The sequence below is a fragment of the Macaca nemestrina genome, chromosome 9 (assembly GCF_043159975.1).
Source record: "Macaca nemestrina isolate mMacNem1 chromosome 9, mMacNem.hap1, whole genome shotgun sequence".
Taxonomy (NCBI): Eukaryota; Metazoa; Chordata; class Mammalia; order Primates; family Cercopithecidae; genus Macaca; species Macaca nemestrina.
The window spans coordinates 21,837,667-21,851,375 of record NC_092133.1 but is presented as its reverse complement, the minus strand read 5'-3'; the positions used below and the strand labels follow the sequence as shown (position 1 = coordinate 21,851,375).

At 40.8% G+C, this 13,709-nt stretch overlaps 2 long non-coding RNA genes across 5 annotated transcripts in view; one reads left to right on the top strand and one right to left on the bottom strand.

Annotated features, from left to right (window-relative positions):
• Window positions 1-308: 308 nt before the first annotated feature.
• LOC105466766 (uncharacterized) lies at window positions 309-13,145 on the bottom strand. Of its 2 annotated transcripts, none has more exons than XR_978444.2 (4): window positions 12,995-13,145; window positions 2,119-2,280; window positions 1,390-1,824; window positions 309-517 (listed from the first exon to the last, which is right to left on the bottom strand). It is a non-coding gene; the product is annotated as an uncharacterized lncRNA (long non-coding RNA). The 2 variants fall into 2 exon arrangements; XR_011607645.1 differs by lacking the exon at window positions 12,995-13,145 and adding an exon at window positions 3,426-3,586.
• Window positions 13,146-13,411: 266 nt separating this feature from the next.
• LOC139356191 (uncharacterized) overlaps window positions 13,412-13,709 on the top strand; it is a 30,401-nt gene continuing 30,103 nt past the window's right edge. The window contains exon 1 of one of the 3 annotated variants that reach the window (XR_011607643.1): window positions 13,412-13,626. This is a non-coding gene — a long non-coding RNA (uncharacterized lncRNA). The remainder of the gene's footprint in view (window positions 13,627-13,709) is intronic. The other 2 variants (XR_011607642.1, XR_011607644.1) reach the window with 2 other exon arrangements.

Below are 13,709 nucleotides of genomic sequence, written 5' to 3'. Positions count from 1 at the left end.
GAGAGGACTCACTGACACCCAGCTGTGTAATGCTCGCTACATTATAAGATGAGTAGCCAGCCAGCGAGAAAAGACAAAGACAAATACTAATTGCTAATCTCACACTTTTCCTTTCTCCAGATTCCTCACAAAAGTACTTTGTTAGCTCTACTTGATTACATAGTACTTGACTGTCTTCAAGTAAATGCCTAAAGGCAATTGGTAATTAATGAGATGCATATAAGCATTGTGATGAGCAATAAACATATGATGAAAACATGCATTTTTATGAGATACGCTAATGAATCTTAGCACCCCAAACTACAAGCAAAACTCCAGAAGCTTTCTTTTTATTTATGTATTGTAACCAATGACGAAGTGATAGGGAATGAGTTCACTCAGGGCTGGCTTCCCATGCTATGGGCACTGGGGGCGCTGATGGATCCACTGGAAATGCTTCAAAAACCCCTCTGTTTCCAGTGGCAAGGAATTGGCAAGGATTATCTGCATTTTATTTCTGTCAGCCACGATCACATATCTGCACAACACAAATGCATCAAGAAATGGCTTTCTTGTTTATGTTTTTGATTGGCGGACTCTTCTCTAATGAGTTCGAGTCAAAGAATTTCATGGTGTCGAAGACCACTGGGACCTCTGAGGGTAACAAGCATATTCCAATGCCTTTTCTGGACAAGGCAAAATGGAGTTTAGTGTATAGACATGGACTATAGAGTCTGCGCCCTGGGTTTGAATCCTGGCTTTGGCACTTGTCTTACACCTTAACTTCTCTGGGCCTCAGTTTCCCCATTTGTAAATGTGGATGATAACAGTACCTACTTCACAGGGTTTCTGATGACTGATAAATAAGCTAATGCTTGTGATGCACTTAGAAGAGTGCCTGGCACATGGCAAGATCTCTAAATATGGTATTGTGGTTTGAAGAACCTGGCTTCCCTTGCAGCAGAGCCCCCATGTAGGAAGTTGGGTTCAAGGGCCTGTTGGTTGACTTTGTCCTCTCAGTTCTCATATGCAAATCACTTCCCATGTCCCCACTGTGCCAAAAAAAAATGCATTTCAGTTTCTTCATTTCCTCCAGGTCTCCTTAGGACAACATTAACTTTTGGCACAAAGGCTCCCATGAAATTTTTTGTTGGTTGGTTTTAGACAGGAAAGAAAGGACTGCTTGGTTTAAAAGAAAGATTTACCCAGGGAGTTTTGGAGTTCAGCTATGGAGTAAATCAGAAACTGGGGTCCTTCCTGTTCCTAAAAACACACACTGTAGGCAGCTGAGTATGTTGCCTACAACTGTGCCCTGGCCTTTCTGAGGTCTGTGAGCTATCCTTCCCAGGGTGAAGTCTGACCTCTCTCCCTCTCCTGTACCAGATACGGACCACACGCCCCACTCCCTACCTTGCACCCGCATCTTCAGGCGAGATTGAAACTGCGCAAGTTTCTTTTTCTCTCCTCTCCAGACATTCCATGTTTAGAATCATAGGCACCTTTATTTTCAGCTTTGAGCGACTGTTCCAGGCAGAAAATGCCTGCCAAGTGTTCTGGGTTGCATTCAGGCCGTTTGAGCTCATGCTTTGCTGAACAAAAGTCTGTGCTGACATTTCCAGAAAACAGTAACACTTTGGGGCTGCAGTGAGGCATCCCTCTTCTATGTGGAAAGGGTATTCCTGGCAGAGGTTTGGAACTCCAGAGAAATAATTACAGTGCTTTCTACTTCACAGAACTTTATAGTTTACCAAGTTCTTACGCATCCATGATTTCATTTGCATCTTGTAACAACCGTGAGAAGTAGTCATGACAAGGATTAGGACTGTTATTTTACAGATGACAGAGCTGCAGAGAAAAGTAAGGTAAGCATTTGACATTCGTGCAAGAGCTTGGTCTCTTGACTTCCAAACCCATGAGCTTTCCACAAATAACAACATGATAACATCCACACACTGCTTTGATACACAATTTACATAGTACTAACATGAGCACAGTATCATTTTTATCATCATGAACGTCCCATGAGTTAGAAGGGGAAGTGTTTTAGTCAGCAAGAATACTCTATGCTATAGTAACAAATAAGCCCTAATATCATAGAAACTTGCCCAAACAGAGATTGATTTCTTACTTATACCATACCATAATCTGATACAGATCTCTGTAGTGGCTTTTCTCCAAGTGGTAACTCAGATCCAGACCTCTTCATATTATTCTCCTGACATTTAAAAAATATGGCCTTAGAAGTCACTGGGATATGAGAACAGAGTGTCATCCATTTTCTGGAAGGTTTTATGGCCAGGCCTGGAAGAAGAACACATCATTTCTACTCACCTGTGATTGTCCTGAACTCAGTCATAACTTCAATCTAACCACAAAGGAAAGGTAGCCTTCTTGTGTGCCCAGGAAGAATACATGAAATGGGATTTGGCGAATACAAAGCATTCTTTCTGCTACTTTGAATTATACCAGTACTTGTTCTAGGCTGTCGGTAGCATGTTGGAAAATAAAACATCATGGTCAAAAACTTGTGATACTGTGCCAACTATATGGTAGCCACAAAATACCTGCAGGGCAAATTGAACTCTTTCCAACATGAAGCTTCCCACAAGCTGAAGAATGGTGCTGCGTATCACAACAGGTTACCAGGCCAGGGCAAAGGATGGCAGATAATTTTGCATATTACTGGAACTGAAGTGGAAATAGTATTTATCCACTTTTTTTGTATTCCTGTATGCATTTACAAATGATTTGAGTGGATTTCTAATCTTGAAGCATATCCAAAATAACAAAACCACACACACACACAAAAGGTAGTTAAATAGAGCAGAGAACTAGCTATACCAAAAACTTGAAATTGATCAATCATTACAACTAAGCAATAGGTTTGGTTGCATGCTTACTGAAAGCTAAAGTAAAAAGAAGGTAAAGGTAATAACATTTTGAGCACCTCTGATGTCCCAGTTACTATATGAAATGTTTTATATACATCAGCTTATTTGATCCACATATCAGCTTGTGAGGTAGTTAATGACAGTAGCCACCCCATACTGAATTCATAGACTAGGCCAGGTCCAAGGCTAAACACTTTACATGTATAACTATTTAAACCTAACCAATGTACCATTTTATAATGAGAAAAGTAGAGGTTCAATGAAATGACATGAACTGTCCAAAGTATAATTAGTGGCCAAGGCTGGATCCAACTCAGCCCTATCTGATTCCAAAATCTATGCTCTTTTCATAAACTAATAGTATTATTTGTCACATAAAAGGAAACATATAATTAAGGAGACACAGTAAATACAGAAGATGCACATGCTCTATTTTTTTTTAAGTGTATCTTAATGAGCTCCAAATCAAGTCCAGAACTTTTCTTATTATTTCAAATCCCTTGGAAGTCAAGAAAGAGTTCACACTTGAGGATATTCAAGGGGACTGCAACATACCTGAGGCAGAGAGAGGGCTGAAAGCCAAAGGAGGGAAACAGTGCAAGCAAACCGAGGTTGGAATTCTGTAGGAGGCCATCTAGCAACATGGCACCAGAGCTGCCAAGCCTTCTCCCAGCACTCCATTTATTAAACTGAATTATATCAGATCCTGAAGGCTAAAACACTAGAAATGAAGGAATTTTCATTTTTATGAAAGGACTAGAAATAAAGGAGAGAGAAAAAAACATGCAGTCTATGTATTAGTTTATTGCCTTTGGCTGACACACGGGCCATCGCTGGCCTATAGCGGGGCTGCCTCTCACAGCATTGTGTTGTATATCACCTCCCTAATGAGCAGCTGTTTTCAGTCCTTACCTGCTGTAGACTCAAGGCTAAAGGTGCATTCTCTCTTAAAGCCAGGGACAGGCAAACATCCAGGGATGAGCCCTTGGTGAACCTCTGTGCTTTGCCTACTTCATAGCCAGTTGGAAGTGAGGGGCTGGCCTGGGGTATCTCCAATGTCTAGAGCTGAGTGGATATGTCCTGAATTACAATGCGGGTAGCCTTCACTGTACACAATTCTGATACATACGGATTTCATTTACCACTGTTTACTTCAAAAGCAACAGTCCTCCAACAACACAGTTCAATTTCAGTTACCACAGTATATTAACTGTCAGTATTTGAATACAGTACAAACCTCACTGCCAGGGCTTCGGTCCACAAATCACTATGTAAATAAGAGATTCACCCCATGTTCTGAGACCAACTGAGTTATGTCTTTCAAAGCCTGTTGGGGGATTGCTCTCTGCCCATCTCTTATTTATTTCACATACAGCCAGCAAAGCTTGTAGTTGTGTTACCTCCTTGTCTCCTGGTGATAAAACCCACAGGACATGTTATAAAAATGAATAATCAAAAGAAGGAGTTGGCCAAAAAAAGGAGAGTGCCACAAAGAAGTGAAAAATGAAAATGCTGGAAGTGAAATTGAAATCCAATGCAAATGAAGCATTTTAGCTGATTGCGATATTCAAGGGACTCTAGACACCCAGCCAGCGGAACTTAGTGAAGGTAAACTTTAGACATAAATGAGGAAAGTGCTTGTGGCGAAAAGGAGAAAAATTTTCCTAGAGAAATTAGCATCCTCAAAAAACTTCACATTAAAAGAACTCTTGGAGCTGCTTTGTGACATTATAACTATAAAGAATAAAATGCTGGAAGGTAATCCAAACTTAGCAAGCAGTACGGCAAATTTACCAGGGCACAGAAAATATGTTCACATAAACTGTAACTTATACAATGACAAGAAGGCAAGAACTGTTCAAATTATTCTTCATAACTTTTTATAAGAAATAAACTTTTACATTATCAATGTTTCTAATATTCTGAATAACACTGTAGTAACTAAATATTAATGTCACTTTTTTTGCATTTCCCTAAACATTTAAAAGTGACAGTAGGTCACTTTTATAAAGTAAGTCACATATTATAAAAGTGTATAATGAATGCTTCATAATTATAAGATAGTAAGATAGTGTTTAATGTTTTGATGAAAATCTTTAAAGGTCACAGATCATACATTTTCCTATTGATTTTTAAGATCATTTTTTGTGGTTTCAGCTTGCATGGTCATTTTTACTGCCACACAATAACATGCAAAGCAAGAAATCATGTATTTCCCAGCTCCTTCAATGAGAAGTTCTGCTCACATATGGCATAACACAAAAATAATGACCTCTAAAAATGCCCACGACATGCACCAGAGAATGAGATTCATTGCTGTGACACTTATTCATTCAATTAACCTCTTGTGAGGGTTCCTGAAGTCTGGATACAGTCCTAGAAAGAAAGGAGCTTGATAAAAAAGGCATGTGATATTTCCAGAAAAGAGCTTCTGGGATGTCTAAGTGCTATATAACTGGAGGAATATCATTTATCTAAAAGGAAGATGCATATATCTAAGTGGAATAGCCAAGCAAATAGATGGAGTGTCTTATTTGAATCTCTAAAGAAATCTGGGTTAAAGATAAATAATTGGGATTTGCTGCCCTATTAGTCATAGCAAAGGCCATCAGCCACAACTAAGAGTCTGCCTAAGAGATACTGAGGCAGACATTACCAATCTATCCCCACTATCTTCTTTCAGTGATAGAACTTGGATTTTTCTTTATTTTTACACTCTACATGGTTAGGTATTCAGGGTGGGTCTTCTTTCCAGCCATAGGACGTAAGTTCTGTTTAGTCTAAAGTTGTGAAGGTTATTCCATATCCCCTGCAAGGTTTAGACATGGGCCAGGGATGTAGCTCTGCCCACTGAGAAGTACGGGGTAGGGCTTCTGGGACAGTGTCCCTCATGGTTGGAAAGAGGAGAGAGGCACAGCAGTGTCTGTCTCTGTTAGCCGGCTTGTATGATGTGATAGCTGGTCATGATACCTGGAACTCCAGTGGTTCATGATTCCAGGGACTCCATGACACCTGGAACTCCAGTAGTCCCATGACAACTGGGACTTCCTGATGCAACATGAAAACAGAAAAGCAAAATGAAAAGATGAAAGTTATTGATGAAAGCAATAAAAAGAGGATAAGCATAAGAACCAATCCAGGAGAGCAAGACAGGAGAGTGAATCGCCTGAGTTGCTGGATTAACTAGCTTGGAACTGACCCATGTGGGGATTTCTTGTCCCCAAGTCAGATTTGTGAGACAAATATCCTTACATTTTGATCTGTCCCCTACAGCTGAAACATCCCAATGGAACAGAGAGCAATCTGAGAGGTGACAGAGACCAGTGGAGAGCCAGGGACGAAGACCAGAAGAGGAGTCAGGGAGGAGAAAAGAGAACCAGAAAGGTCCAAAGAAGAGGCATAGGACAGAGACTCCTGCCTCCCTTTGAACTCTCTGACCCAAAGGGTTTTAAGCAAACAATCTGCCTTCTCTTCCAAGTATTAATCCATTTCCAAACCTAGATGCAAATCAGTGAGGATTTAAGATTCAAGTAAGTAGAGGGAGAAAAAAAAATCACTGTCACTGCCTTAACCAAAGGGAATTTGATATATGTTTTTTTCTTTAAAAATCTTGGTACATCTTTCAAGGCTCTCAAGCTGTTGACACATACAAAATGAAAATGAACATCGTGGCAGGTGGTAGGAAATGAACAAGCACAGGCAACCAGCAACTACAAAAATGAGATAACCTGGAGCTTTAGTAATGCTGAAATTATCCACAACCCGGGAGGATATTCTTCTTAACAAAAAGCTACCGATAAAGGGCCAAATGGAACTGCTGAAAACTAGCCCAATCTTGTGTCTGCCTTTCAAATTAAACAAGATACAGCATCTGTATTCATGCAAAAAATGTCTGTGGAAATATTTTGTTGTATGTTATTGGACTGGGACGTCAAGACAGCATCCTCTGCTCAACAGTCTTAAAAATTAAATAAGGGGCTCTTGTATAATGAATGCTTCATAATTATAAGAGAGTGCCTAAAGGCCAGGGTGGTGTGAATTACTGCTATGGAGCTGGAACTGGAGTTGCGTCAGGAAAGATACTTTTCTCATCTCCCAGCTATCAGAAATTGAATTAGTTATGTAAAGGCAAGAGCTTGGGCTTTGGAGTCAGACAAACTTGGATAGTAACAGCCCCATTAGTTATTGTAGGTGTGGTCTTCAGCAACTCACAAAGTCTCTGAGCTTCAGTTTCCTCATGTGAAAATAGAGGCCATTATAATATCAGGTTATAATAAACATTTAATGAGATTATACTGTAATAACCTAAGTCAAAATGACAGAAATAACTAATATTTATTAAACATGTATTATGTGGTGACGTTTTAAGAAAGATACCAGAGAGAGACGAGAGATGAATTCATCCACAGTGCCAAGTTAGGGATGAGAAAATGCATGCTTCTGTTGAAAATGTGGGAAATAACGGCTTTTCTTTTAGAATGAGGTGAGTTCGTAGTTTTAATAAGCAAGGCTCATCAATTTCTTAGACAAGGTGTTACCCATATTGAGTAATTTGAGTGACTTTAATAAGACCTGTCCCCCTGAACTTGCTTCCTCATTTGTGTTTGAAGTTCCATTATTAGTCCATCTGTTAAGCTTTGCCCTCTCCCAGCAATATTCTGAAATGCACATTTGTTCCATTAACAGGCCCAACACTTCTTCCCTCGTTCATATCTAACAGTCTCTTGTCTCCTTTGAGTTGCTGCATGTTTCCAACTCCTAGTAGTTCCAGTGGGGCTTTAATCACAATTCCCCAGTATCCTGGCTATAAGGGGAAGAGGGAAGATGGGTGAGAGTACATGATTCAATCCTGGTTGATCATTAAAGATCACTGCTACAATCTGAATGTTTGTGGCCCCTCAAAATTCATACCTTGAAACTCAATCCCCAATGTAACAGTATTAAGAGATGAGCCTTTAGGAGGTGATTAGATCATGAAGGCAGAGCCCTCATGAATGGAAATCGTGCCTATAAAAGAGGCTAAGGGGAGTGTATTTGCCCTTTCCATCACACAAGAATGCAGTGAGGAGCCACCTATGAGGAATGGACCCTCACAGAACACCAAATCTGCTGGTGCCCTGATCTTGGACTTCCCAGCCTCCAAGACTAGGAGCAAGACAGCTTAATAATACCTGTTGTTTATAAGTTACCCAGGCTAAGGTACTTTATTATAGCTGCCTGCTTAGACTAAAACACTCATCACCCTGATCCAGAATGGGCAGGTCACCCTGGGATTTTAAAACTGGATGCTCAAAGACAGAAGCTATCCGTCCTCTGGATTGCAGACTATAAGGATGTGATCCCCAGGGCAGCTATATATTTATTCCAGATAAATATGCATCTGACCTAGCTGCTGGAAGCTAGGTTACAACTACTAGAATAAAATAGATTTGCAGGAAGAGAAAATAAAATCAACAAACAAAGAGATGCATAAGGAAAAGAAAAGCTGAATGGTAGGAACCCCTGAAGGCATTGTTTGGGTCCTCACCTTCAGTCACACCTTAAGCTAGCATCTTCTCTATCCCTCCCAGCCGTGGCTACCAAATACCTTCTCTTTTTGGCTTAAACTACTTTGATTTAGGTTCTGTCACCTTGAATCAAGAGTCCTGATCATCATTGATTTAATCTAAAGCAAATGCAGTATCATTTAACCCAAAGAAAAATACTAAAATTTTGTATTGGAAAAACACGATGGAATGTTGCAGAATGAAAATGCTTAAAGATTACTGGTTTAGAACACAGTTCTACATCCACATATCTTCCAAGTTCCTTCTGAGCTTTCCTGGGGACACTTTACCCTGTGTCTCTCTACCCCCAAGGACTTGTGACTACCTGGAAAGAACTTTCTCCTTACTCCAGTTGGCCCTTAAAAAAATCATTTGCTGGAGTCATAGTGCTGAAAGCCCTCTTGGGTGTTCAGAGAACTTGTGGCTAAAGAGTTCTTGTTGCCAGATTGTTAAAAATGGCTCAAGGAAAAAGGTAAAGGAGGTTTAGGAGGAAGATACCTGAAGCCAGCTAAAGTTGGTGAATCCAGAAGAAACAATCACTCAAACTTAAGAAAGGCACGCTGGAGCACAGAAATAGGAGAAATAAAGGTACCAGAACAGTCTTGGGTCTACCAGTGCCAGGAAAGCTAGTTCCAAAGTGAAATCTGCCTTCAGGCTCTCCAAATATTTATTGAGCACAGTGTTCGATGGCTTTGGAAATTTAAAAACAAATTATCTCTCATCTCAAAGAGTCAGAAACATGGCATAAGCATGCATGTAGGATACATTTCTTTGTTCTCCTAGAGCACAGTCAGCTTAATAAACTGTGTCTATAAAACTTTTTGTTTCTTGGATGTATGTTGCTTTTGTAGGCATATTAACATCTTATGGATCTATTAGGATGATCTTATCTAGACTAATATTAGCTCTCCTTTATTACTTGCTATGTCCTCCGCATACTAAGCACTTAGCATGCCATATCTCATTCCTATTTTACAGATGAGGAAACTAAGCCTCAGAACAGTTAAGTTACTTGCCCTAGGTTAGTGATACTCAAAGTACTCTTCCATGAACTCTGCTATCAGTCAGGGAGTAAGACATTTTTATTAGAATGTAAATCAGTATACCATTTCCTGCATTGAGAAAGTCTTGTTGTGGAAAAAACAATCAGCTGAACTAATAGGATGCTTGGTAATGTAGCTGGTTTACATTCTGGCGCAAGCTCCTTTTCTCCTCCTTGATTCCTTAATGGGTAAGGCATAGCTTGTGGACTAGCAGGGGTTTGTGAACCACACTTTGTGTTGCTTTGCCCCAGGTCACACAGCTGTGTGAAGACAGGAGTTGGGATTCAAATCCAAGCATAGCTGGCTTCAAACCCTCTTCTCGTAAGACCACTATGACCCACTATTTCCTAGCATTCAGTTTTACTGCCACCAACCATTTACTCAGTTTCCAGACTATGCAAGGTGGATTTTTCAAGCCCCTGATTAAATGTACCCCAAGACGATTTATATTCCCTTTCAGGGTGAACAAATACATTAGTCTCAGCAGAATCTGAAGAGTCTTTAAGACAAGTGCATTACGACGTGGCCACAGGCTGGGCAGCTGAGCTGGTGCATCCAAGGAGCAGAGAGCGTCTGAGCCCCATGCTGACTTAAGACTGATCAGGCAGTGGGAGGCTGTCCACAGAGTCCTTCTCTAGACTTGATTCACTGTAGCTTATAATTAGGCATTGTCGCTTTGATAACTGAATGAATTAGTGAGGATGACACGGGGCCCAGCAAAGACTGAAATGGGGAGGCTTTACACAAATAAACAGCCAGAAAAAAATTGATCTGAAACACAAAGTCAGGCTTCTGTGAAGCTGGAGCCAGGAATTATATAAGGCATACTGTGATAATTTAAACAACAAAGGGCTGGGGCTGTTTTTCTCCTCATCTGGGAATCTTGTATTTGTATTATCTATGAAACAGACATTTTCCCTTCTCTGACTCTTGCAGGGTAGTATCTAAGAGTGAAAGCATAGTTCATTTGAGTGCAGCTCATTCATTTATTTATTACTTCCTTCAAACATTTATTGAGTCCCAGTGTGTGTCAGGCACTCTATTAAGCACCAGAAAACAAAAAATAAATAAAAATATGCTGAAGCATCGCCGAATTTGAGATAAAACAACTCTGCTGTCATAGATCTCAGCCAAGGAAATGGAAAAGTAAGGAAAGATCGGATGATCACACAAGCTTGTTATACAGGCCTGTAGCTAGACTGAGGCTGGTTAGAACAGGATAACAGTAAGAGTAGCAGGTAATGTTTAAACCTGTACTGATGTACTAACTACTGTTTTAAGTACTTTGATGTGTTATTGCATTTAATCCTCACAGCAACTCAAAGAGGTAGGTCTTATTATTTAGTTCCCTTTTACAGATGAGAAAACTGAGGCACAGAGAGGTCAAGAAACTTGTCAAATGTTACACAATGAATGTTTTATCATGGCTGCAAAACAGCACGGTCTGGCATACGAGCTTTTGTTTTTAGCTTCAAACCTCTTTGAAATGGCTTGTTAGACGCCCCTTCTGCCAGCTGAAGCCTATTTTCTCTTTCAATTAATTAATCATGAACAAGCAGCTGCTGAATGCAAGCCACGTACCTTTCTGGGCTTGGGGAAGGGGAAAACAACAAGGCCTGAACTGCGATCAGCTCTCTTGGCACTTACATTCCGGCTGGGCCGGCAGGGCAGGACACATGTGCACAAAACCATTTACAAACAAGATGCTCTTTGATACCACAGCATCATCTGATGTTTCACTGCCAAACTTCATAGTTCACCACATATGCAGAGAGATTAGAAAGCGACTAGAGCAATGGTCCCCAAACTTGGCAGTACTTGGTTTTAAGAACATTAAGTGCACCCCGGGTGTATTAGTCCATTCTCGCATTGCTATAAAGACCTACCTGAAACTGGGTATTTAAAAAAAAAAAAAAAAAAAAAAGAGAGGTTTAATTGGCTCACGATTCCACAGGCTGTAAAGAAAGCATAGCTGGGGAGGCCTCAGGAAACTTAAAATCATGGCAAAAGGTGAAGGGGAGGCAGGAACATCTTACATGGCCAGAGAAGGAGGAAGAGGGTGAAGCAGGAGGTGCTACACACTTTTTAAACAACCAGATCTTGCGAGAACTCACTATCAAGAGAACAGCAAGGGGGATGGTCCAGTCACCTCCCATCATCCCCCTTCCCCAACACTGGGGATTACAATTCAACATGATATTTGGGCAGGGACATAAATCCAAACCATATCACTGGAGATCTGGATTTAATTGTCCATTAGAATCCAGCATCAACATCAGAGTCTCAACATCTACCCAGGGGATTTTAATGTGCAGCAAAGTGTGAGAATGACTGATTTATTGGTTATTTTGTGGCAAGTTAGAGTAAAAAACTAGAGAGATCACTGTAGGTAATTCATTTTATACACAGCTGCCATATTACTTCCAATTTGTACACAAATGTGCTTTTCTGTAACTCATTAAACCCTCAGAGTCAATGACTAGCTACTATTACGCCCATTTTACAGAGAGAGAATTGACGTATAGAGAGGAAAACAATTGGCCTAGGATTTAAGTCGTAGAGCCAAGACTTCCACCCCGGACTGTCTAAGAAGGCTGTTCCCTTAACTACTAGTCTATTATGCTTCCCACAAGAAGAAAGAACTCTAGGAAGAGCTAACTCAGAACTGAGCCCTACAAGACAGATGTAAGGCCCAGTAGAGAGGGAGGAGGACACATCAGGGTGGGAGGAGGGTGACGGAGTCATGAAACCTTAGAAACCTCTTAGCATTCAGGACAGCAGGCTGGAAGTGTGAACTGAGTGCTATCTGGGCTTTTCTGCATCAAGACAACTGTAAAACAGTTGCTCTCAAACTTGAGTAAGTATTTAGGCCATCTCGAGAGCTTGCTAAAATACAGACTGCTGGGCCCTGATTCATATACACTTGGAGTTCCTGATTCAGTAAGCCTAACAATTGCTGAGTTTAAGTGCTATGACAGTAATGGAGGCCTCTTTAGTAAAAAAGCAAAAGTAAAAAAGAAGCAAAAAAAAAAAAAAAAAAAAAAAGAGAGAAAAGAAAACTTTAGTCCATCCCATAAAGCCTAATTTTTGATGATTTTTTTGGCTTAAAAAAATTTAAGGATTGAGCTAAAGCTTAGTTCTGGATGAATTCATAATTAGAGTTGATAATACATACAGACAAAGAGGAAGAGAGAGAACACCTTAGGAATAGTTAATAAATATTTTTTTGTTCGAGGGGTTTGGCAAAAATAAAAACCTTATATACATGCAAATATTAGGATAGCTTGAGGTGGGGAGAATTGGGGATAGCAGAACTAATTATACATAGTGAGAGGATTGTGAGTACGTGTCCACAAACATCTTGTTTTTATTATTTCCATGAAGTGTGGATTAATTAATCCCTTATGGTTTTGAGGTGGAAAAAGAACATTCAGGCTTAGCTACCATTTACATAGCCACATCAAGACCCTGACAGCCATGCTGAATCACAGCGTTCCCTCCAAATTAAGAAATAAATAAATAAATAAATAAATACCAAATGCATGATACCACAGTTATGTGTGCTTATGGGCTGATTAGTCCTTAGGCCACTGAGATGTTTTATTTAAGGGGAACAAGTGGGTGACATTCAATTTGTGGCCCTGAAGTAAAAACCAGATGCCTGTTATAGTTTCCGGCCTGGAACCCCCCTCCCCACGCACGTTACAGACCCGGTTATGGTTTCCTGCCTGGAACCCCGCTCCCCACACACGTTACAGACCCGGTTACGGTTTCCTGCCTGGAACCCCGCTCCCCACACACGTTACAGACCCGGTTACGGTTTCCTGCCTGGAACCCCGCTCCCCACACACGTTACAGACCCGGTTACGGTTTCCTGCCTGGAACCCCGCTCCCCACACACGTTACAGACCCGGTTACGGTTTCCTGCCTGGAACCCCGCTCCCCACACACGTTACAGACCCGGTTACGGTTTCCTGCCTGGAACCCCGCTCCCCACACACGTTACAGACCCGGTTATGGTTTCCTGCCTGGAACCCCACTCCCCACGCACGTTACAGACCCGGTTATGGTTTTCTGCCTGGAACCCTGCTCCCCACACACATTACAGACCCGGAGTGAGAACAGCCACATGTCCTAAGAGGGTTTCTGATTTCTGGAAGCTTAATAGTAAGTAAATTCTACTGAAGGTAATGTGCATGTTGTTGAGACTTTAACTGAATGCACTATGAATGACTGCTAAGTGTGCCTGA